Here is a 23,646-nt window from a genome sequence, read left to right on the forward strand (position 1 = left end):
GGCAACTCCTTCTACTCATTAGAAGAATTTTTGGATGTAGTAAGTGGGTAATTTCCCCAACCACCCCCCCCCCACCCCACCCCCCCACCACCCCAAAAAAAAAATTAAAAATATTAAGTGTCATGTAATATTTTGTGTAATGTAATATCTTGTATAGACACCTTTTATTAACCTGACACATTCCACATCATTATAAATTGTTGTATTCGTGATCTATGGAACAAGTATTAATCTAATCTAATCAAAAGAACCTACCGATCTGCTCAATTTCCCAGGACTGGAGGACGGAGGAAGTATGTAATGTTTAAATTTTGATCCCATACTGTAGAATTGCTACAGTATGTATGTTCTCCCAATAGGCCATGGGCTATCCAAAATAGAACTGTGAGCAAGAGAAACCAAGTTATGACCTCCCCAAAAAATCACATTTTCACACGAGGCTTTCTGGAACGTATTGGTACCATGCACTATCGTGCATGGACCAATTTCAGTATCGTTGGTCCCTGCTCCATTAAAATCACTTAACACCAATGTTCCTTTTCCATACTTTTAATATATGCACACTCTTTCATGTCTCCTATGATTATCCCTTTTTTTTTTTTTTTTTTTTTGTTCAATATTCTACAAATCATTTTGACTGTATTTAAACTGAAGTGGTACAGAGGCAATATCAGGAATGAAAAATATTTTTTTCCTAGTTTCCTTTCCATGGTGTGCGCAGGCTTAGATTTATTTGCCACAATGATTTCTTGTGCTTCATAGTGAAGGCTTTTTGGCTGCATATTGAGAATGTTGTGGACAACTTCTCTACACTGACATGTATCTTCATCAGGTTAATGAAATGCAAAACAAACATTCTACAGTAGACAAAAACAACAACTGCAATGCTGATGCTAGCAATCACTGACATGCTATAGTGATTTATACAGAGTACATTACATTCACCACTCAAAGGAAAGTACATAATTGCCCCAGTTCCCAGCCTTTGACAGACTATGCAGTTAGTCCTAGAATTTTGAGACAGGCCATGTTCCAATTTGCACATCATGTCCTGTTGCATTGTCATTGCACACTGCAATACAGAACACTGTCAACATATGGACTATCTCCTGTTGGCAGCCAAGATGATGGGTGACTGTAACTACCTTCACAATTTGTATTAGCAGGCTGCTTTACTATCTCAATAGGAATCCGCATATTTTCAAGAAGAAACATGAGAGGCCTTTGAGAACTAAAGCAACCTACCAAAATGAAACATAAATATTTTTACAAGATCCCATTGGCTTGACTGTCAACTGTAGGAGGCAAAAATGCTAACAATGCTTGAAAGATTATTTCCTAAGCTGAAGCACTATAATTAGTATATAAGAGCTGAAGTGGTATTTATCTAGTAATAAAAGCCTCATCTTTGTGAGTACAACAGTCACCGAAACTAACAGGACATGATCATGAAGATGCATATCTGACTTATTTTTATTAATTTAAACTATAAATGATCCCCTAACTTACTATAATATACTGATCAGTCTACTAGCTGGGAGAAGCATCCCATAGAACTGTTGAAGCACCTAAACAAATGCCTATTTGCTATGTGAATGCTTTGGGACATAGGTGATATAAAACTAAAAAGCTAGTGTATTATACTTACTTTCATTCCATATTGTCATACGGGATTATTTTCTGGGGAACTCATCAGGCAAAGCTAAAGTTTTCTGAGCCCAGGAAAGGTTAATATGAATCATTTGTGGTGTGAACTCCAGAATGTCCAGCAGAGGGCTGTTCAAGGAACTGGGGATACTAACTACTGCTTCCCAACATATTTATTCCTTAATGAAATTTGTCATTGAAAATACATCTTTTTTAAAACCAACAGCTCAGTTCATGGGATCAATAATAGAAATAAGAATAACTTTCACAAAGATTTAAAGTCACTTACTTTGGTTCAAAAAAGTGTCCATTATTTAGCAATATACATTTTCAATAACGTGCCAGCAGAGATAATAAGTTTACCTAATAATAAAGTTCAGTTTGAGAAGAGTCCAATGGTTTATTGGTGGCCTGTTCCTTCTGTTCCACTGATGAATTTCTTGCCAGAACCAACTGATTCATGTATATTATTAATAATATCACATAATATGAATATTGCATAAAATCTGACTTCTGTGCAAATCTTAAGCAGTATTGCAGTCATTGTAAGTAAGTGACCTTTTTTTTTGCATGGCTACAATACCCTAAGAATTATCAAATGCATCTAAGTGTATTGAACATTTAATATTTGGTGACAAGTTTTATATCCTTTCTTTTAAATGTCAATAACCATAAGATCTTTTTTTACCAATTATACATGGTACATTAGCATATCTGTTCTTATTTTGTAAATATTTAGTGTGTATTTTTATTTTTTGACATGTTCCACATCCCAGAAGATCTCCTCACTATGGATCAATTGGAAAAAAGAGTACATCTAATCTAGTCTAAACATGACTCTGACTGGGGATGGAAGGGGGGTTTCAGTCCATCTTAGTATGGCTTAGACACACACACACACACACACACACACACACACACACACACACACATACACACACACACACACACACACACACACAAACTAAATCCCATTATACAACCCACTCATTCACAATGTCCAGCTATTGGTACTCATAAAGTAACCAACTTAACGGATCACTTTATGGGAATAAATATGAGTGGTTTACTCACCAACCCACACTGAAGACAACATGAGGTGGCAAAACGTCATCAGCCCTCTTGACTAAATGCATTGTAGTTGACATAAAGACAGACAGACTGACTATTAATAATGGCAGTATGGACTGGAGACTTGACAGTTCTACTGAGGTCATCAGTGAGGAGACTAATCATGTTGATTACAATTTCTGAGATTCAGAAGCACACAAGTCTGGACTGAAACTGCTGTGCACATAGTTCTGCAAAGGTTTAGGGCTGTTCAAATGTCTCATAAAACTCTTTAGGCCTTGGCGCACTATATACAGTACCATTAATAGGATTGTTGGACGCTCTATAGTCATGGTGAAAGAATACTGGGAGTAGTGACTAGATTGATGAAACTCAGGCAATAGCTTTGGTCCATGAGGTGTACACATTACAATCTGAGGGGTAAAATGAAATTTCTGAGAGGTAAAAACTAAATGATTTGATTCTGCTTCAGTCACAAAAGTAAATTATTTTCAAAAGATCGTTACTATTATCACAATTTTGTAAAACTCTAATATTGATCTATAAGTTATCAATAATTACTTTTTCTCAATTAGTAGCACTAATGAGATGGAGGTTATAGGTTCCTCACATAGTCCACCCACTACACAGACATGTAGTGTTTTGTCCATACCTGGCTGATATAAAAGTGAGACATACATGTAACAAATACTGAACATCTAAAAAAAGGAGTGCAGCAAACATGTGATTAACAGACAGTAAGTATGTTGCAAGCATTTTAACTCAGTTGATTTGAAATGGCATTGCAGTGCACAGGTTGAGCAAGTGCTGTAATGGAGAGGAGTGATGTGTGGGAAGTGCATTTTGTAATAAGTATCTACTCCCACTGTGGATAGTTAGGTTTCTTCACTGAGAAGGAGTTGGCCTAAGAGAGGTTCAGAATCATTGTTCTAAAGGTATAACACACTGAACTGAGCTTCTTGATTATTTTATATACATGCTGATTCCACTTTACCTTGTCATCCACCTGGACCCCATGGAATTTTACACACAGTCTCACATAGTTTATGACAATTAATGTTTACTTCTGGTGCTAACAGTTCATTATTGCATGTCTGAATCTGCATAGTGTGGCTCATCCAAGAAAACAATGAAAGAAACACAACAGAACATGCTGAATTAAATAAAACTAACATTGACTGTATTCAAAAGAATATGAGAATATATATGAAAATTAATTTATTAGGAATATTAAAATAATAATACAAGTATGAAGAAAACAAAATAGAAACTCATAGTGAACAGACATTACATTTCATGAGTTAAGATGCCATAAGACATAGTAATTACCAAAAGATAGATAAATGTACAAGCACTCCAAGATTTATTTTGGTGATTGTTTAGTTCAAAAGATGAAACAGAAACAATTTTTTAAGCACTGGAAACTCCAGAAAGAAATAACAATGTATGGAAAGGATAGACTGTCACTCATCTTACAGAGGAGTCTTTAGCGTCCTTAGCTGGCGACCATGTGTGTGTGTGAATTGTGCTCAGGTGAACATCGGTGTTTTCTACTGCAGAAGGGCTTTGTCCAAAAGCTTTAATATTTTAGCAAACTATCTTTTAATTATTTACTTCAGCCTCAGGTTATGAAAATGGTATCCTTACCAGTTTTGACTTCTTATCAAGTCATGATCAAAATTATTTATCAAATTTTTCAAAAAGATGATTATTTCCAAAAACTGGAAGAATGCAACTACTGTTTGTGATAGCAACCAATGTTTTATACTGACATGCAGTTTGGTGCCAGTATCAAAGCATTGCGTAGTGAGCCATATCTTCATTGCTGGGAAGAGGTGGTAGCCATTTGGCACCAAATCTGGGCTGTATGGTGGATGATCACACACCTCTCATCCAACACCCTGCACAAGCCCTCGGGTACAATTAGCTGTGAGTAGATGTGTGATGTCATAAAAAAACAATACTTCTGCACTAAGTTTTCCCTGATGCTTGCTTCGTATCACCTGCCTTAACTTTGTCAGTATTTGACAATATCTCTCTGAGTTAATTGTTGTGGCACATTCATGGAAATCAACAAGAATCACTCCCTTGGAGGCCCAAAACACAGTAGCCATGATCTTTCTTGCTGACAGCATTCGCAAACACTTCCTTTGCTCCTTGAGAGAATTTGTATGTCCTCGTTCCATCGACTGCCTTTCTGTTTCACAACTGACATGCTTCTCCCAAGTCTCATCCACAGTTACAATAGGATCAATAACTTTTAAAAAAATTTCTCATAATCTTCGAGGAAGGTCATTGGTGCAACCTTTCGCCCCCGGTAGCTGAGTGGTTAGCGCGACAGAATGTCAATCCTAAGGGCCAGGGTTCGATTCCCAGCTAGGTCGGAGATTTTCTCCACTCAGAGACTGGGTGTTGTGTTGTCCTAATCATCATCCCCATTGATGTGCAAGTTGCCGAAGTGGCATCAAATCAAAAGACTTGCACCCAGCGAATGATCTACCTGATGGGAGGCCCTAGTCACATGACATTTAATTTTTTTTAGTGGTGAAACCAGTCTTTGTTTTGTGGTCTTCCATTAGGAGGAGCTTGGGAACCAACCCAGCACAAAATTTGTGGTAACCAAGCTTCTCTGCCACAATTTCATGCACAAAACTCCATGAAATTTGGGGAAAATGTTGCAAAAGTTTCATAATTGTGAAATAATGATTTTTATGAATTTTGTTATTGATTTCTGTATGGCTAGGCCCACAACTGCAGTCCTCGTCATGAAGATCGTTCTGGCCATTTCTAAAATTAATGCACTGTTGCCTCACTCGGCTTTCACTCATTATTTCTTTCTTGTACACATCACAAAGGTCACAATAAACTTCAATTAGTTTGCAGTTTTTTGCCAACAAAAACCTAAACATAGAATGCACCTCATGAGTGGTAGGAGTTTCTATTGCAGCATACATTTTAAAACGTTACAGAAACCAGAGACACAGGCCACATACTACTACCACTGGATGAATACTGAGTGTAGAAATTTTATGGCACCAAGATGGTGGCCTTAGCCTTGCCACCCTGCAATGGACCAAAATGTCTGTTAGTTTCTGGATAGCCCTTGTATGATACAATATGTGAATTTCTGGACATGTCGTGGCATTACGCATCTGTAAGGAAGATCTTGACATCTGCTAAACTAATGTTAAGTAAGCTTTGTAACACACTTCATAAACTTCACATAAATGTATGACCAAGTACTAATGATTTATAATATCCCAAATTTTGTAGGCTTCTGAAGACAGTTTAATCTGTTGAAGCCAGTAAAGCAAAATAAAAATAACTGTGCAACTGTTTACTGAATATTATTTTGAAATACATACTACAGTTGCTGCGAAAATAACAGCTATGAATAAAATCATTTAATCTAAGCCATCATTAAACAATAACCATAGAGAAATACTACATTCATAGCCCCTGAAGAGCAATGTATGGGACATCAGTGCACATACGAATCAGATTAACAAAAGTACTGACCATTGCTGTTTTATATATTCTAATATTGAAACTAAACATTTACCAGTAATCCTTTTTAGACCCTTCAATACTAATACTACTACTACTACTACTACTACTACTTCTTTGTGCAATATAAAAATAAAATAATGCAAGAAAAATTTGTCATTTTATTGCTTTCTGTTTTACAATGTCCTGTAGAATGTTAAGTATTATGTCTTTCATTTACTACATCTTAATATTAAAATGTAATTAATGTACAAAGCCATCTGTGGTCTAGCACTTGCATCTTTGACTAGTAATCAAAACGTCCTGGGCAGCTGGGTTCAAACCCTGCCACTGCTCAAATCTTGAATAAAGCTCAACAGCAAAGGTAGCCGAACATTTCCAGCATAAGAAGCCACCCTCATTCTGCCAACAGCCTTGTCCAAGCGGACAGAGGTGTGGACAGAGGTTTAGGGCACTCTCTTGTACTTGGGGTAGGAAGCTACCCCTAAAAAGTGGGATAATCGGCAGTTATCAACGACAGCAGGATGCAAAAGGCAATGGAAACCACTGCGTTTAAACACACATAATGTGCATGCACTTAACATGTGGCCTTTAACTGAAAAAGGTGCTACAATGATCTCTCTATTGGCAAAAGACTCTGGACTAATCCTACATTCCAATATCCAGGACTTTGTTGTCAGTGATACAGATAGAAGCACTGCAGGTGCAACCACAACAGGAACATATCTGTTGCGAGGCCAGACAAATGTATGGTTCCTGTGTAGGGTCACATACTCTGCAGTACTTGCAGGGGTAACAGTCTGGATAACTGACTGATCTGGCCTCATAACCTCAACCAAAATAGCTTGCTGTGCTCATACTGAAAGAAAGGGGAAACTACAGCCATAATTTTTCCTGGTGTAATGCAGCCCTACTGTATGATTAAATGATGATGCATCCTCTTGGGTAAAATATTTTGGGTATAAAATAGTCTCCAATTTGGATCTCCAGGCAGGAATTACTTAGGAGAATGTTGTCATCAGGAGAAACAAAACTGGCATTCTATGGATCAGAGCTTGGGATGTTAGATCCCTTAATCACACAGGTAGGTTCGAAATTTAAAAAGGGAAATGGATAGGTTCAAGCTAGATAAGTTTGGTGGCAGGAGGAACACAACTTCTGGTCAGGTGAATACACGGTTATAAACACAAAATCAAATAGGTGTAATGCAGGAGCAGGTTTAGTAATGAATAAGAAACTTATCTCACTAGGGGTAAGATAGATACTGCCTACAGGAAAATTAAAGAGACCTTTGGAGAAAGGAGAACCACTTGTATGAATATCAAGAGCTCAGATGGAAACCCAGTTCTAAGCAAAGAAGGGAAAGCAGAAAGGTGGAAGGAGTATATTGAGGGTCTACACAAGGGCGATGAACTTGAGGGCAATATTATGGAAATGGAAGAGAATGTAGATGAAGATGAAATGGAATATATGATACTGCGTGAAGAGTTTGACAGAGCACTGAAAGACCTAAGTCGAAACAAGGCCCCGGGAGTAGACAACATTCCATTAGAACTACTGACAGCCTTGGGAGAGCCAGTCCTGACAAAACTCTACCATCTGGTGAGCAAAATGTATGAGACAGGCGAAATACCCTCAGACTTCAAGAAGAATATAATAATTCCAATCCCAAAGAAGGCAGGTGTTGACAGATGTAAAAATTACCAAACTATCAGTTTAATAAGTCATGGCTGCAAAATACTAACCCGCATTCTTCACAGACGAATGGAAAAATTGGTAGAAGCCGAACTCGGGGAAGATCAGTTGGATTCTGTAGAAATGTTGGAACACATGAGGCAATACTGACCCTACGGCTTATCTTAGAAGCTACATTAAGAAAAGGCAAACCTACGTTTCTAGCATTTGTAGACTTAGAGAAAGCTTTTGACAATGTTGACTGGAATACTCTCTTTCAAATTCTGAAGGTGGCAGGGGTAAAATACAGGGAGCAAAAGGCTATTGACAATTTGTACAGAAACCAGATTGCAGTTATAAGAGTCGAGGGACATGAAAGGGAAGCAGTTGTTGGGAAGGGAGTGAGACAGGGTTGTAGCCTCTCCCCGATGTTATTCAGTCTGTATATTGAGCAAGCAGTAAAGGAAACAAAAGAAATTTTGGAGTAGGTATTAAAAATCCATGGAGAAGAAATAAAAACTTTAAGGTTCACTGTTGACATTGTAATTCTGTCAGAGACAGCAAAGGACTTGGAAGAGCAGTTGAACGGAATGGAGAGTGTCTTGAAAGGAGGATATAAGATGAACATCAACAAAAGCAAAATGAGGATAATGGAATGTAGCCGAGTTAACTCGGGTGATGCTGAGGTATTAGATTAGGAAATGAGACACTGAAAGTAGTAAAGGAGTTTTGCTATTTGGGGAGCAAAATAACTGATGATGGTCAAAGTAGAGAGGATATAAAATGTAGACTGGCAATGGCAAGGACAGCATTTCTGAAGAAGAGAAATTTGTTAACATCGAGTATAGATTTAAGTCGTTTCTGAAAGTATTTGTATGGAATGTAGCCAAGTATGGAAGTGAAACATGGACGATAAATAGTTTGTACAAGAAGAGAGTAGAAGCTTTCAAAATGTGGTGTTACAGAATAAAGCTGAAGATTAGATGGGTAGATCACATAACTAATGAGGAGGTATTGAATAGAATTGGAGAGAAGAGGAGTTTGTGGCACAACTTGACTAGAAGAAGGGATCGGTTGCTATGACATGTTCTGAGGCATCAAGAGATCACCAATTTAGTATTGGAGGGCAGCGTGGAGGGTAAAAATCATAGAGGGAGACCAAAAGATGAATACACAAAGCAGATTCAGAAGGATGTAGGCTGCAGTACGTACTAGGAGATGAAGCAGCTTGCACAGGATAGAGTAGCATGGAGAGCTGCATCAAACCAGTCTCAGGACTGAAGACCACAACAACAACAAGAAACTAGGAATGCAGGTAAGCTGTTATGAATAGCATATTGAATGCATTATTGTAGCAAAGATAGACACAAAGCTAACACTCATGACAGTTTTACAAGTTTATATGCCAACTGCCTGCACAGATGAAGAAGAGATTGAAGAAATGTACAACAAGATACAAGAAATTATTCAGGTAGTTATGGGAGACAAAAATTTCATTGTGATGGGGGACTGGAATTCGATAGTAGGAAAAGGCAGAGAACAAAAAATTCTAGGTGAATACAGACTGAGGGAAAGGAATGAAAGAGAAAGCTGCCTAATAGAATTTGGTACAGAGCATAATTTAATCATAGCAGACACTTGGTTTAAGAATCTTGAAAGAAGGTTGCACCTGTATATGTGGAAGAGACCTGGAGGTGCCAAAAGGTTTAAGATTTTATTATATAATCATAAGACAGAGATTTTGGAAACAGATTTTAAATTGTAATCAAACAATGGAAAATCCTGGATGGAATATAACAATATTATGAAAAGGAAAGTTGCTACTCACCATATAGCAGAGATGCTGAGTCACAGATAGTCACAACAAAAAGATTGTCACAATATAAGCTTTTGGCCAACAAGGCCTTTGTTGAAAAGACAACAGACACACTCACTCACTGACACACACACACACACACACACGACTGCAGCCTCTCGCACCTTAAGCCAGAAACGTTTGCATTTGTGTGTGTGTGTGTGTGTGTGTGTGTGTGTGTGTGTGTGTGTGTGTGTGTGTGTGTGCGCGTGCGTGCGCGTGTCATCTATTTTCGACAAAGGTCTTGTTGACCAACAGCTTATATTGTGACAGTCTTTTTGTTGTGCCTATCTGCGACTCAGCATCTCCGCTACATGGTGAGTAACAACTTTCATTTTCATAATATTATTATTTTAAACTGTAAGACATCTTCAGGGGCAGATGACCACAATTTATTGGTTATGAACAATAGAGCTAAATAAATTACAAAAAGATAGGAAATTAAGGTGATGGGACCTGGACAGACTGAAAGAACCATAGGTTTTTGGGAGTTTCAGAGGAGCATTGGACAATGATTGACTAGAACAGGGGAAAGATATACAGTAGAGGGGAAGGTGTGTGAGATGGCAGTGTGTGAAGGCTGCAGAGTATCAAATAGGTAAAACGACAAGGCCTAATAGAACTCCTTTGGTAACACAGAACACATTGAATTTAACTGATGAAAAAATAAAACACAAAAATGCATCAAATAAAGCAGAGGAAAGGGAATAGAAACGTCTAAAAAATGAGACTGGCATGAAGGGCAAAACAGCTAAGCAGGAACAGCTAGAGGACAAATGTAAGGACTTTCACTAGCTGAAAGATGGATACTGTAAAGGGGCCTTTGGAGGAAAAGAAGCAGATTTAGGAATATCAAGAGTTCAAATGGAAAACCAGTCTTAAGCAACGAAGCAAAAGCTGAAAAGTGGAAGGAGTATATAGAGAGTCTATAACAGAGAGATAAACTTGAAGACAATATTATAGAACTGGAAAAGGACATAGATAAAGATGAGATGGGACATATGATACTGCAAGAAGAATTTGACAGAGCAATGAAAGACTCAAGTCAAAACAAGGCCCTGGGAGTAGATAATATTCCGTTAGAGCTACTGACAGCCTTGGAAGAGCCAGCCATGAAAAAACTCTTCCATCAGGTGTGCAAGATGTATGAGACAGGAGGAATGTAATATTTCCAATTCCAATGAAAACAAGGTCTCTCAGGTGTGAATATTACTGAACTGTTAGTTTAACAACTCATGGTTCCAAAACAATAACACAAATTCTTTATAGGAGAACAGAAAAACTGGTAGAAGCTAACCTCGGGGAAGTTCATTTTGGATTCCGGAGAAACGTAGGAACACACGAGGCAATACTGACCCTACAACTTATCTTAGGAGTAGGTTAAGGAAAAACAAACCAAAATTTGTACACTTGGAGAAAACTTTTGACATTGTTGATGAATACTCTCTTTGAAATTCTGAAGGTAACAGGGGTGACATACAGGGAGCAGGACACTATTCACAACTAGTACAGTAACCAGAGAGCATATATATGAGTTGAAGAGCATGGTTGAGAATGGATTGGAACAGGGTGTAGCTCTTCACCAATGTTATTCAATCTGTACACTGAGCAAACAGTAAAGGAAACCAAAGTAAAATCTGGGGTAGGAATTAAAGTCCCGGGAGAAGAAATAAAATCTTTGAGGTTTGCCAATGACAATGTAATTCTGTCAGAGACAGTGAATGACTTGAAAGAGCAGCTGAATTGAATGGACAGTGTCTTGAAAGGAGGATATAAGATGAACATCAACAAAAGCTAAACTTGGGTAACAGAATGTAGTTGAATTAAATAAGGTGATGCTGAAAGAATTAGATTAGGAAATAGGGCACTTAAAGTAGTAGATGAGTTTTGTCAATTGGGCAGCTGAATAACTGATGATGGCTGAAGTGGAGAGAATGTAAAACATAGACAGGCAATGGCAAGAAAAGAGTTTCTGAAGAAAAGAAATTTGTTAACATCGAATATAGATTTAAGTATTAGGAAGTTTTTTTTTAAAGTATTTATATGGAGTGTAGCCATGTATAGAAGTGAAACATGTATGGTAAACAGTTTAGACTAGAAGAGAACAGAAGCTTTCAAAATGTGGTGCTACAGAAGAATGCTGAATATTAGGTGGGTAGATTACGTAACTAATGAGGAGGTACCGAAGAGAATTAGGAAGAAAATAAATTTCTGGCACAGCCTGAATAGCGGAAGGGATCATTTGATAGGGCACACTGTGAGACATCAAGGGATCACCATTCTAATATTGGAGGGAAGTGTGGGGGATAAAAATTGTAATGGGAGAACAAGAGATGATACAGTAAGCAGATTCAGAAGGATGTAAGTTGTTGTAGCAGTTACTCACAGGTGAAGAAGCTTGCACAGAATAGAGTAACATGGAGAGCTGCACCAAACCACTTTTCAGACTGAAGATACAGCAACCAAAGAAAGTCTATCATTCTATGAGTCATTGCATGGAATGTCAGAAATCTGAATGTGGTAAGGAAGCAAGAAAATCTGAAATGGATAATGCACAGGCTCAAATAGATATAATGGGGGTCAATGAACTGAAAAGGAAAGAAGGATTTCTGGCCAGATGAAAATAGAGTAATATCAAAAGCAGCATAAAATGGCATAACAGGAGCAGGATTCATTATGAACAGAAAGGTAGGGTAGAAGAACAACTTCCTGTGAACAGATGAGTGATAGGGTTATTCTCATCAGAATCGACAGCAAACCAATGCAACAATAATAGTTCGAGTATACATGTCTACATAGCAAGCAGAAGATGAAGAGAGAGAGAAAGTATATCAGGATAGAGAATAATACAAGTGAGATTAAAATCTAATAGTCATGGTGGACTGAAACGTGGTTGTATAAGAAGAAGAAAGGGCTATCTACATCTACATCATACTTCATTGGATCTTCTCTATTTCTTCTATCAGTCCTACCTGATAGGAATCCCAGATAGATGAACAATACTCAAGAATTGGGTGAACAAGTGCCTTATAAGCCACTTCCTTCGTGGATGAGCTACATTTCCTTAAGATTCTTCCGATTAATCTGAGTCTTGTGTCTGCTTTTCCCACTATCTGCTTTATATGGTCATTCCACTTAAGGTCGCTCTGGATGGATTTTACAGCAGACACTGTCTCCAGCTGTTTGTCATCAATAGTGTAGCTTTTCCTATGTCTGCGCGATATGCTACATTTATTTACGTTCAGGGTCAACTGCCAGTGTCTGCACCATTCATCAATTCCCTGCAGGTCATTCTGCAAATTCTTACTATCTTCTGGCATTGTTACTTTGGTATAAACAACTGCATATCTGCGAATAGCCTTAAAGAGCATCCAATGCTTTTTACTAGATCATTTACATACATTGTGAACAGCAACGGTCCTATCACACTTCCCTGTGGTACTCCGGATATTACCTTTACCTCTGTCAATTTAGTTCTGTTAAGAGCAACATGTTGAGTTCTATCAGCAAGAAAGACTTGAATCCGATCGCAGGTCTGCTCTGATACTCCATAAGCTCATATTTTTTTCATTAAACGGCAATGCAGGATGATGTCAAATGCCTTACTGAAGCCGGCCACTGTGACCGAGCACTTCTAGGCGCTTCAGTCCGGAATCATGCTGCTGCTATGGTCGCAGGTTTGAATCCTGCCTCGGGCATGGATGTGTGTGATCTCCTTAGGTTAGTTAGGTTTAAGTAGTTCTAAGTCTAGGGGACTGATGATCTCAGATGTTAAGTCCCATAGTGCTTGGAGTTTGAACCTTACTGAAGTCAAGGAACACAGCAACAGCCTGAGTGCCCTTGTCCACTGCACTGTAGATCTCATGGAGGAACAGAGCAAGCTGAGTTTTGCAGGATCTCTATTTGTGGAATCCATGTTGATTTTTATAGAGGAGTTGTTCATTTTCCAAAAATGTCATAATTCTTGAGCATAAAACATGTTCCGTAATTCACAACAGATACTGGTAGTAGGAATGTTAGAGGGGAAAATACTGATTGAGTTCTGCAGTAAATTTCAGCTACTAATTGCGAATACTCAGTTCAAGAATCACAAGAGGAGGAGGTATACTTGGAAAAGGCCAGGCGATATGGGAAAATCCCATTTACATCATGGTCAGGCAAGTTTTCTGAAATGGGATACTGGATCATAAGGCATACCCAGGGGCAGATATGGACTCTGATCACAATTTAGTAATTATGAACAGTGCACTAAAAGCATAAGAGATTAGGAGAATCAATCCACAAAGAAATGGGATATGGAAGCACTAGGGAATGAGGAACACACTTGAAGTTCTCTGAGGTTATAGATACTGTGATGATGAATACTTCAGTAGGCAGTTCAGATGAAGAGAAATTAACATCCCTACTAAGGACAATCACATGTGTTGGAAAGAAAAAAATAGGTACCAAGTAGACAACGGTGAAGAAACTATGGGTATCAGAGAAATACTCCAGGTGATAAACGAAAGAAGGAAGTACGAAAATGTTCATGGAAATTCAGAAATACAACTCACTTGGGGATGAAATAAATAGGAAATGCAGGGAACCTAAGGCAAAATGGCTGCGTGAGAATTGTGCAGGAATCAAAAAAGAAGTAATTTTGGAAGGACTGACATGGAATACAGGAAAGTCAAAACAACCTTTCGTGAAATGAAAAGCAAAGGCAGTAGCTTTAAGAGTTCTAGGGGAATTCTACTTTTAAATACAGCTGAGAGCATATAATGAAGGGCTCTACAGAGAGGAGAACTTTTCTGATGATGTGATAGAGAAAGAAACATGAGTCGACAGGGAAGAGATAGGGGATCCAGTATTAGAATCAGAATTTAAAAGAGCTTTGTATGAGTTAAGATCAAATAAGGCATAAGGGATAGATAACATTCCATCAAAATTTCTAAAATCATTCTGGAAAAATGGCAACAAAATGTCTAATCACACTGATGTGTAGGATGTGTTACACTGGTGGTATACCATCAGACTTATGGAGAAACACCATTCCCACAATTCTGAAGATAGCAAGAGCCAAAAAGTGCATGAATTATTGCACAATCAACTTTACAGCTCAAGCATCCAAGTTGCTGACAAGAATAAAATACAGAAGAATGGAAAAGAAAACTGAGGATCTCTTATACGACAATCAGTTTGACTTTAGAAAAGGTAAAGGCGCCAGTCCCCCTCCCCATGAATCATGGACCTTGTTGTTGGTGGGGAGACTTGCAGATAGCCTTGCAGGTGATACAGATAGCTGCACCATAGGTGCAGCCACAAAGGAGGGGTATCTGTTGAGAGGCCAGACAAATGTGTGGTTCCTGAAGAGGGGCAGCAGCCTGGATGATTGACTGATCTGGCCCTGTAACATTAAGCACAATGGCCTTACTGTGCTGGTACTGTGAATGGCTGAAAGCGAGGGCATTCAGATCTCTGGGCTGGGACTACTCAGGAGGACATCATTATCAGGAGAAAGAAAACTGGCAATCCATGGATCAGAGTGTGGAATGTCAGATCACTTTATCGGGCAGGTAGGATAGAAAATTTAAAAATGGAAATGGACAGGTTAAAGTTAGATATAGTGGGAATTAGTGAAGTTCAGTGGTAGGAGAAACAAGACTTCTGGTCAGGTGAATACAGGGTTATAAATACAAAATCAAATAAGGGTAATGCAGGAGTATGTTTAATAATGAATAAACAAATAGGAGTGCAGATCAGCCACTATAAACAGCATAGTCAATGCATTATTGTAGCCAAGATAGACACAAAGCCCATGCCTACCACAGTAGTAAAAGTTATATGCCAACTAGCTCTGCAGATCATGAAGAGATTGAATGTGTATGATGTGATAAAAGAAATTATTCAGATAGTTAAGGGAGATGAAAATTTAATAGTCATGGGGGACTAGAATTCGATAGAAGGAAAAGGAAGAGAAGGAAAAGTAGCAGGTGAATATGGACTGGGGATAAGGAATGACAGAGGAACACCTGGTAGAATTTTGCACAGAGCATAAATTAATCATAGCTAACACTTGGTTTAAGAACCATGAAAGAAAGTTGTATACATGAAAGGGGCCTGGAAGCACTGGAAGGTCTCAGATAGATTATATAATGGTAAGACAGAGATTTAGGAACCAAGTTTTAAATTGTAAGACATTTCCAGAGGTAGATGTGGACTCTGACTACAATTTATTGGCTATGAAATGTAGATTAAAACTGAAGAAACTGCATTAAGGTAGGAATTTAAAGAGATAGGACTTGGGTAAACTGAAAGAACCAGATGTTGTAGAGAGTTTCAGAGAGAGCAATAGGGAACGATTGACAAGAAGAGGGGAAAGAAGAAGAATGGGTAGCTTTGAGAGACGAAACAGTGAAGGCTGCAGAGGATCAAGTAGGTAAAGGGCTATTAGAAAACCTTGGGTAACAGAAGAGATATTGAAAGGAGAACATATAAAAATGCAATAAATGAAGCAGGTAAAAAAGGATACAAATATCTCAAAAATGAGATCGACAGGAAGTGAAAAATGGCTAAGTAGGGATGGCTAGAGGACATACAACATTACCCATCTGGAAAAAGCATTTGACAATGAAAATTGGCACAAGATATTTGAAATTCTGAGAAAAACAGAGGTAAGCTATAGGGAACATGGGTAATATAGTGTGTACAAGAACCAAGAGGTAACAATAAGACTGGAAGACAAAGAACAAATACTCAGATTAAAAGTGGCGTAAGACAGAGATGGAGTGTTTCATCCCTACTGTTCAATCTGTACATTGAAGAAGCAATGACAGGAACAGAAAGGTTCAAGAGTTGGATTAAAATCAGGTTGGAAGGATATCAATGATAAGATTCACTGGTGACATTGCTATCCCCAGTGAAATTGAAGAATTACAGGATCTGACGAACAGAATGAACAGTCTAATGAATACAGAATATGGATTGAGAGTAAATTTAAGGGAGCAATGAGATGTAGCAGAAATGAGAACAGCAAGAGGCTTGACATAAAAAATGGCAATCACAAAGTAGGTGAAGTATCGGAATTCTGCTATCTAGATAGCAAAATAACCAATGTTTGGTTGAGTAAGAATGTAAAAAGCAGACCATCACTGGCAAAAAGGGCATTCCTGGCCTACTATCAAACAAAGTCCTTAATTAGCAGAAGAAATTTCTAAGAATGTATATTTGGAGCACAACATTATTTGATAGTGACACAGGACTGTGGGGAAATTGAAACAGAAGATACTCAAAACATTTGAGGTCTGGCACCAAAGAAGAATGTTGAAAATTAAGTAGACTGAAAAGGTAAGGAATGGGGTGGTTTTCCGCAGAATTGGCAAGAAAAGGAATATTTGGAAACCACTGAGATGAAGAAGGGACAGGATGAGAAGACATTTGTTAAGACACCAGGAAATAACTTCCTTGGTATTAGAGGGAACTGTAAATGGTAAAAACTGTAGAGGAAGACAGAGATTGGACTACATCCAGCAAATAATTGAGGACATAGGCCACAAGTACTACTCTAAGATGAAAAAGGTGGCACAGGAGAGGAATTTGTGGCAGGCCACATCTGACCAATCAGAAGATTGATGAGTAAAAAAAAAAAGTATTTAGAAGAAGTGAATAGTAACAGAATATTTATGTGAACTAAAAGTTCACAGAATTTTTAGAAAATGATACATTTAGGTATAAACAAACCCATTTGATTTTAAATAAATCATTACTATTATTTGCTTGTTGTGAACAACATTATAGAATGAGTAATGAGCAATGACTATGAATTAAAGCTTAGTCTGTGTTTCAAAGATTTTGAGAAAGCTTTTAATTCAGATTTAGCAAAATATGCCTTAAAAATAAACTGGGAAGATGAATAAGATATAATGTTAGTGGAAAATATCTGAAACATCTTCAGTTTTCTGATAACATCGTACTACTTGCATACAGCACAGAGAAAACAGCAACAGGAAATGAAAGAAAGACAAAGTCTGAAAGTAGGTTTCAAACTCAATTACAATAAGTTTAAAATAATGTATAATTAACATACCAAAAACAAAACAAGTACAACTCAACAATAAAGGTACAGCTTTTACATTGAAAGCACTAGAAGGCAGTGATCACGCGGGCAGTACAGGCTGCAATAAAAAGAGTAAAATTGGCCTAGAGTGCTTTTGGTAAACTAAATAGGGTGTACAACACTAAATTATAAGTCTGAATTGACAAGCTTGCAAAAGTTGGATAAGGAAGAGTGTACAATGGAAGACACAAAGACATAATTATTATGACAGTACCTAAAATGAAATGAGGAGGGCGAGGGGGGGGGGGGGGCATGTAACCAAACAAGTTGTTAATAGGCAGACCAAGAACTCTGTTGGATTCCAAGAGATAATAGAAGAGTAAGACAATGACTTAATGGAAGAGGAACAGGTGACATTAGAAAACATGCCAAACATGGATGCATATGGCTGAATCCATAATTCATGGGAAATATAGAGGTGGTTCTTTTTGGGCAATGGGCACCCAATGAAAGTTGCTTTTCTTGAAGATGATTATAATGATGTTACTAAACTTGATGCTATTTCAAGTGTACAAGATCTGCCAGCTGATTTAATTTAAGTGTGATAGGTCATCAACCGGCAGAAGGCAAGATTATGGGTTACGGTCCTCTCCAACACACAGTTTCAGCCTGCAAGGAAGTTGTGGTTTAATCAGTTTTTACAACAGCCCTTATTGTTGTAGTTGCTGCTGTTGTTTTTTATGGTCCCAATCATCACTGTAATAGTTTCAAAACTATTGGATTCATAAGTCAGTTTCAGTTGAATTCATGATATTCTAACAGTCTAATTGTCAGTTATTGATTTGTATGAACAGACATTTAATAATGCTGTGAAGTTTTGATATGAGATACAAATAATTATCATTCTGATGTTTCAGTACATCTGTAAGTATGTGCAAATACAATGTGACTCAGTAGTGCACACACAAAAATGCCATTGGTAAAGCAAATTCTTCTCAACAGCACTGATAAAACAGTTCCACAATATTTACAGTCACTATCCAATTTTTGCAATGCACATTAAAAGAGGATCCAGCAAGTCACAGTCAGTAGACAGAATATATGAAGGCGTGCAAAAAAGTAATGTCTTTGATTTATTTATGTCAAAACTCTAATGGCTCTTTAAATAAAACAAACTTTATTAATATTCTACATCTTTGTTCTTCATGTCTACATACTAATTCCTCAAAACATTCACACAGTGACTAACACATTTCTCCCAATGAGAGACTATTTTGTTGACATTGTCACTGTAGACTGTTGATGGAGCCATGACTCATTAAAGCTTACATCACTTCATCGCTATCAAAGTGAAGTCCTCAAAGGTGCTCTTTAAGCTTTGGAAACAGATGAAAATTAGATGGGGCCAAATGGAGGCTGTATAAAGGATGATCAATGATAGTGAAATCAAAACATTGAACTGTTGTAGATTTTGCAGCACTCGTGTGTGGTTTGCCAGTGTCATTGCTCCACCTGTGAGCAAACTCTTCAAATTTGTGCATTCAGTTTTCTGGGGGTGTCTCACACACTGACATAGTTATAAGAATATTATGAAAAGGAAAGTTGGTACTCACAATATAGGGGAAATGCTGAGTCGCAGATAGGCACAACAAAAAGACTGTCATAATATAATCTTTTGGCCAACAAGGCCTTTGTCAAAAACAGATGACACACACACACACACACACACACACACACACACACACACACAAACGACTGCAGCCTCTGACAGCTGAAGCCACACTGCAAGCAACAGCAGCAGTGCACAATGGGAGTGGCAATTAGATAAGGGCAAGAGGGAGACTGGGGTGGGGAGCTGGAGGGATAGCAGTGTAGGGGTGCAGGACAGTGAAGTGCTGTTGGGGAGCGCGCAAGGATGAGATGGAGAGAGGGTAGGGCAGCTAGGTACAGTCAGGGGGTTATCCAGAGGGCAGGGAAAAGGTGAGGGGACAGCGGGAAAGGAGAGAAGTAAAAAGACTGGGTGTGTTGGTGGAATGAGGATTGTGTAGTGCTGGAATGGAAACAGGGAAGGGGCTGGATGGGTGAGAAAAATGACTAACAAAGGTTGAGGCCAGGAGGGTTACAGGAACATAGGATGTATTTCAGGGGAAGTTCCCACCTGCGCAATTTAGAAAAGCTGGTGTTGGTAGGAAGGGTCCATATGGCACAGGTTGTAAAGCAGTCATTGAAATGAAGGATGTTGTGTTGGGCAACGAACTCGGCAGCTGGGTGGTCCACTTGTGTCGGTGGCCATTCATGTGGACAGACAGCTCATTGATTGTCACGCCCACATAGAATGCAGTGCAGTGGTTGCAGCTTAGCTTGTGATCACATGACTGGTTTCACAGGTAGCCCTGCCTTTGATGGGATGGATTAAGTTTGTGACCGGACTGGAGTAGGTGGTGGTGGGAGAATGTATGGGGCAGGTCTCGCATCTAGGTCTATTACAGGGATACGAGTCATGAGGTACGGGGTTGGGAGCAGGGGTTGTGTAGGGGTGGACGAGTATATTTTATAGGTTCGGCGGACGGCAGAATGTCACTGTGGGAGGGGTGGGCAGGACAGTGGGCAGGACATTTCTCATTTCAGGGCACGATGAGAGGTAGTCGAAACCCTGGCGGAGAATGTAATTCAGTTGGTCCAGTCCTGGGTGACACTGAGTTTTGAGGGGAATGTTCCTCTGTAGCCAGACAGTGAGACTTTGGGAGGTTGTGGCCTCGGTATGTTTCGAGAGGGACTGCTTGTCACTGTAGATGTGAAGAGCATCACTGACGTAGTTATGTTATACACTGCCACAATTTGGAGCCCTCTAGCACAGAGGGTAGCAAATTGTGTCAGTAAAGCAGGAAAGTCGACTGAGTAATATATGTGGCATGTAAGACCTCAACCGATTTTGAGAACAGAATAAAAAATTCAGAAGCATTACTTTCCAGCACACCCTCGTAATACCATTGAGTGTGGAAGTTAGTTGCACAATACCTTTTATATGCGGGCAACAAAGGGCTCTGCCAACAACTGGTGATGTGTGTGACATAGCAGTACCCCCTTCATCTAGGCTCTCTTCATACATTCTGTATTCAATTCTCTATTAATATCTATAACAGAACACACCTCTCAAAAAAAAAAAAAAAAAAAAAAAAAGAGAGAGAGAGAGAGAGAGAGAGAGAGAGAGAGAGAGAGATTTTCAGCAATACAGAAATTATGTAGGAATGCAGGCTTTCTTGGTGAATTTTACTGATGAAATCTTATTGGGTTGTCAGATGGTTCTGACGTCATGTTGTTGCAACATTTCGATGCATTTTCTACTTGTCATCTTCAGGCAAAGTTTCACATTCACACCTGGTATGTTCCTCTGAAGCAGCCAGACCACAGATCCTCTGCCAAGGGCCCAATGGATGGATAAATCACATGCCTCTGGAAGTGATATTGTGGATGGTGATGGGATAGCCTCTTCACAGGGTGGAGGGGGGGTCCAGGGTCTAGGTGTCAAGTCCTGGAGCTGCCTGCCCACTCCGTCCACCATCCTCGCAGCTGACAGTAGCAGGGCAATGGTTCTGTTGCAGTCGGACAACTACTGGCAAAAGACTGTGCTGCTACTACAGGATCTGACATAAAAGCAAGTGAAGGAGGATTTTATACCACCTGTGACAAGGAACTCCATCTTAACCCTCAGCAACTGAAAGACCATCTCACTCCTCAAAAAATTAGGTCTGTACACGGATATGGTCACGATGCTGTACCCAGAGCACAGGTACCACAACAGCTTCAGAGCCTCATGAAAATATACAAAGAGGGAGATCACTACATTTAACAGTGAATGCTATAAATACATCAACATAAGGCATAGCCAAACACATGGCACAGCTATTAAAACCTGTCAACACCAAGTAAAGAACTCAGGAAAGTTTGTGAAAATGATTCAAGGGGTACATCTAGACAAGGATGTTCAGCTAGTCAGCTTTGACATCACATCTCTCTTAACACAAGTACAGGTATAGGATTTTGCAATATTACTACAGATTCACTTCAACAAAATGAAACTGTTTTGACATGTGTTAACCACCACCTATTTCCAACGTGGTGGAAATTTCTACAGACAGAGAGATGGAGTCACCATGATATCACTTCTAGTGTCAGACATAACCTATTTATGAAACACTTAGAGGAAACAGCACTCAAGTCTACACATCCGAAATCACAGGCATTCTACAAAGAATGGAGAACACATTCATGGTTAGGTTTCATTGGGAAGAAAACCAACAAGAATTCCTGTACCGCCTTAACAGCATACATGACATCAGGTTCACTCTGAGGTGGAAGAAAACAGATGGCTACCTTCCCTAAACATTCTGATAATGAAGAATCCTGATAGCACATTGGAACATTCAGTCTGTAGAAAGAAGACACAAATAGACCTGTACTAAAATGCCCCAAGCTGCCACCATCCAGTGCAACCCAAATCTACACTCACCAACCTGGTATATAGAGTGCGAGCCATATGCAACAAGGGTAGTCTGCCTAGCACGTTACAGCGTCAGCACAAAACATTTCACAAGAACGACTACTCAGAGACACAAATAAAACACACTCTCTAGCCAAGCAAGTAGAAGAAAGAAAACAGTCCAGAAGAACAAACCAAGCACTTCGTGTTGCTTCCAAACGCAGGACTGCCTACAGTCAAGATTGCCAAGATAATGGAGAAGCACACCATACAAACTATATTCCACCCAAGAATTAAGATCAGGAGTGTGCTTGGGTAAGTCAGGCCATACACTGGACAGATGCAGCGATGCATCTCTCAGCACTGTTCAGAACATGTGAGAAGCGTTCACCTCAGCCAAACTGACACGCCTGCAGTGGCATAGCACAGTATTAATGAAGGCCACATTTTTTGTTTTTGAACAGACAAAGGAGTTGCGTGTTCTTCCACCAAGGAGTTCTGGGAGTAGATCATCAAAGAGGCAGTTGAAATAAGAATGTATGATGATCTTGTCAACTGTGACAGCAGTTTCCAGTTGAACTATGACTGGGGTGTGGCATTAGCAAAAATACATCAGGAATGCTCTGATGTGAATGTGATACAGGCAATGGGTGGAAAAGGCACGCAGCTCCAGGTCTCGATTCCCCCCCTCCCCCAACCCCTTTTCCATTCTACCAGAAGACCACCTGCAACATCTGAGTCTATGGTACAGTGTCCATAAAGGAACAAACGGGTCATGAATGCAACACATTGCCTGAAGATGACAAGTATGAAATAGTGAGTTATTTAGTGAATTATCACTCAATTTCTTGTGAGTTGTCATGGTTGATGAGGGCAGTAAGCATTAAGTCTATATAAGTAAGAGAGAGACATAAATTTTTGGATACATGCATTCTTCAAGACAAAGCCCTTCTATGCATGTATCATAACTGTCACTTGTAACTGGCAACACTGCCTCAACCTGCACAGATCGTCACTGGTCAGGGATCACACTACAGTAACAGCATTTGTCCAGTTTCTCCACATTATAATTACAGCTGTGTGCAATGGTAGTATTATAATGTTATCATCATCTCAGCTGGTATGAATATTTCTTCATTTCACTACCAGTTTCAAGCTATGCTCATTACCAAGTGACTCAGTACCTAACACTTACAAAAGATGTAGAATTAAGTAAAAATGTAACATCTAAATAGCCTGCCCGGCTAGCTGCTTGGTCTAACATGCTGCTTCCTGAGTGGACTAGTGTTGAGGTCGGTGTGCCGGCCTGCCTGTGGATGGTTTTTAAGGCGGTTTTCCATCTGCCTCGGCAAATGCGGGCTGGTTCCCCTTATTCCA

General features: G+C 39.1%; 1 protein-coding gene across 1 annotated transcript in view; it reads left to right on the forward strand.

Moving 5' to 3' along the window:
* LOC126259231 (ras-related and estrogen-regulated growth inhibitor) overlaps positions 1–23,646 on the forward strand; it is a 348,539-nt gene that overhangs the window by 308,199 nt on the left and 16,694 nt on the right. The window lies entirely within an intron of this gene.

This window comes from Schistocerca nitens, chromosome 5 (genome assembly GCF_023898315.1).
Source record: "Schistocerca nitens isolate TAMUIC-IGC-003100 chromosome 5, iqSchNite1.1, whole genome shotgun sequence".
In the NCBI taxonomy this organism is placed as follows: domain Eukaryota; kingdom Metazoa; phylum Arthropoda; class Insecta; order Orthoptera; family Acrididae; genus Schistocerca; species Schistocerca nitens.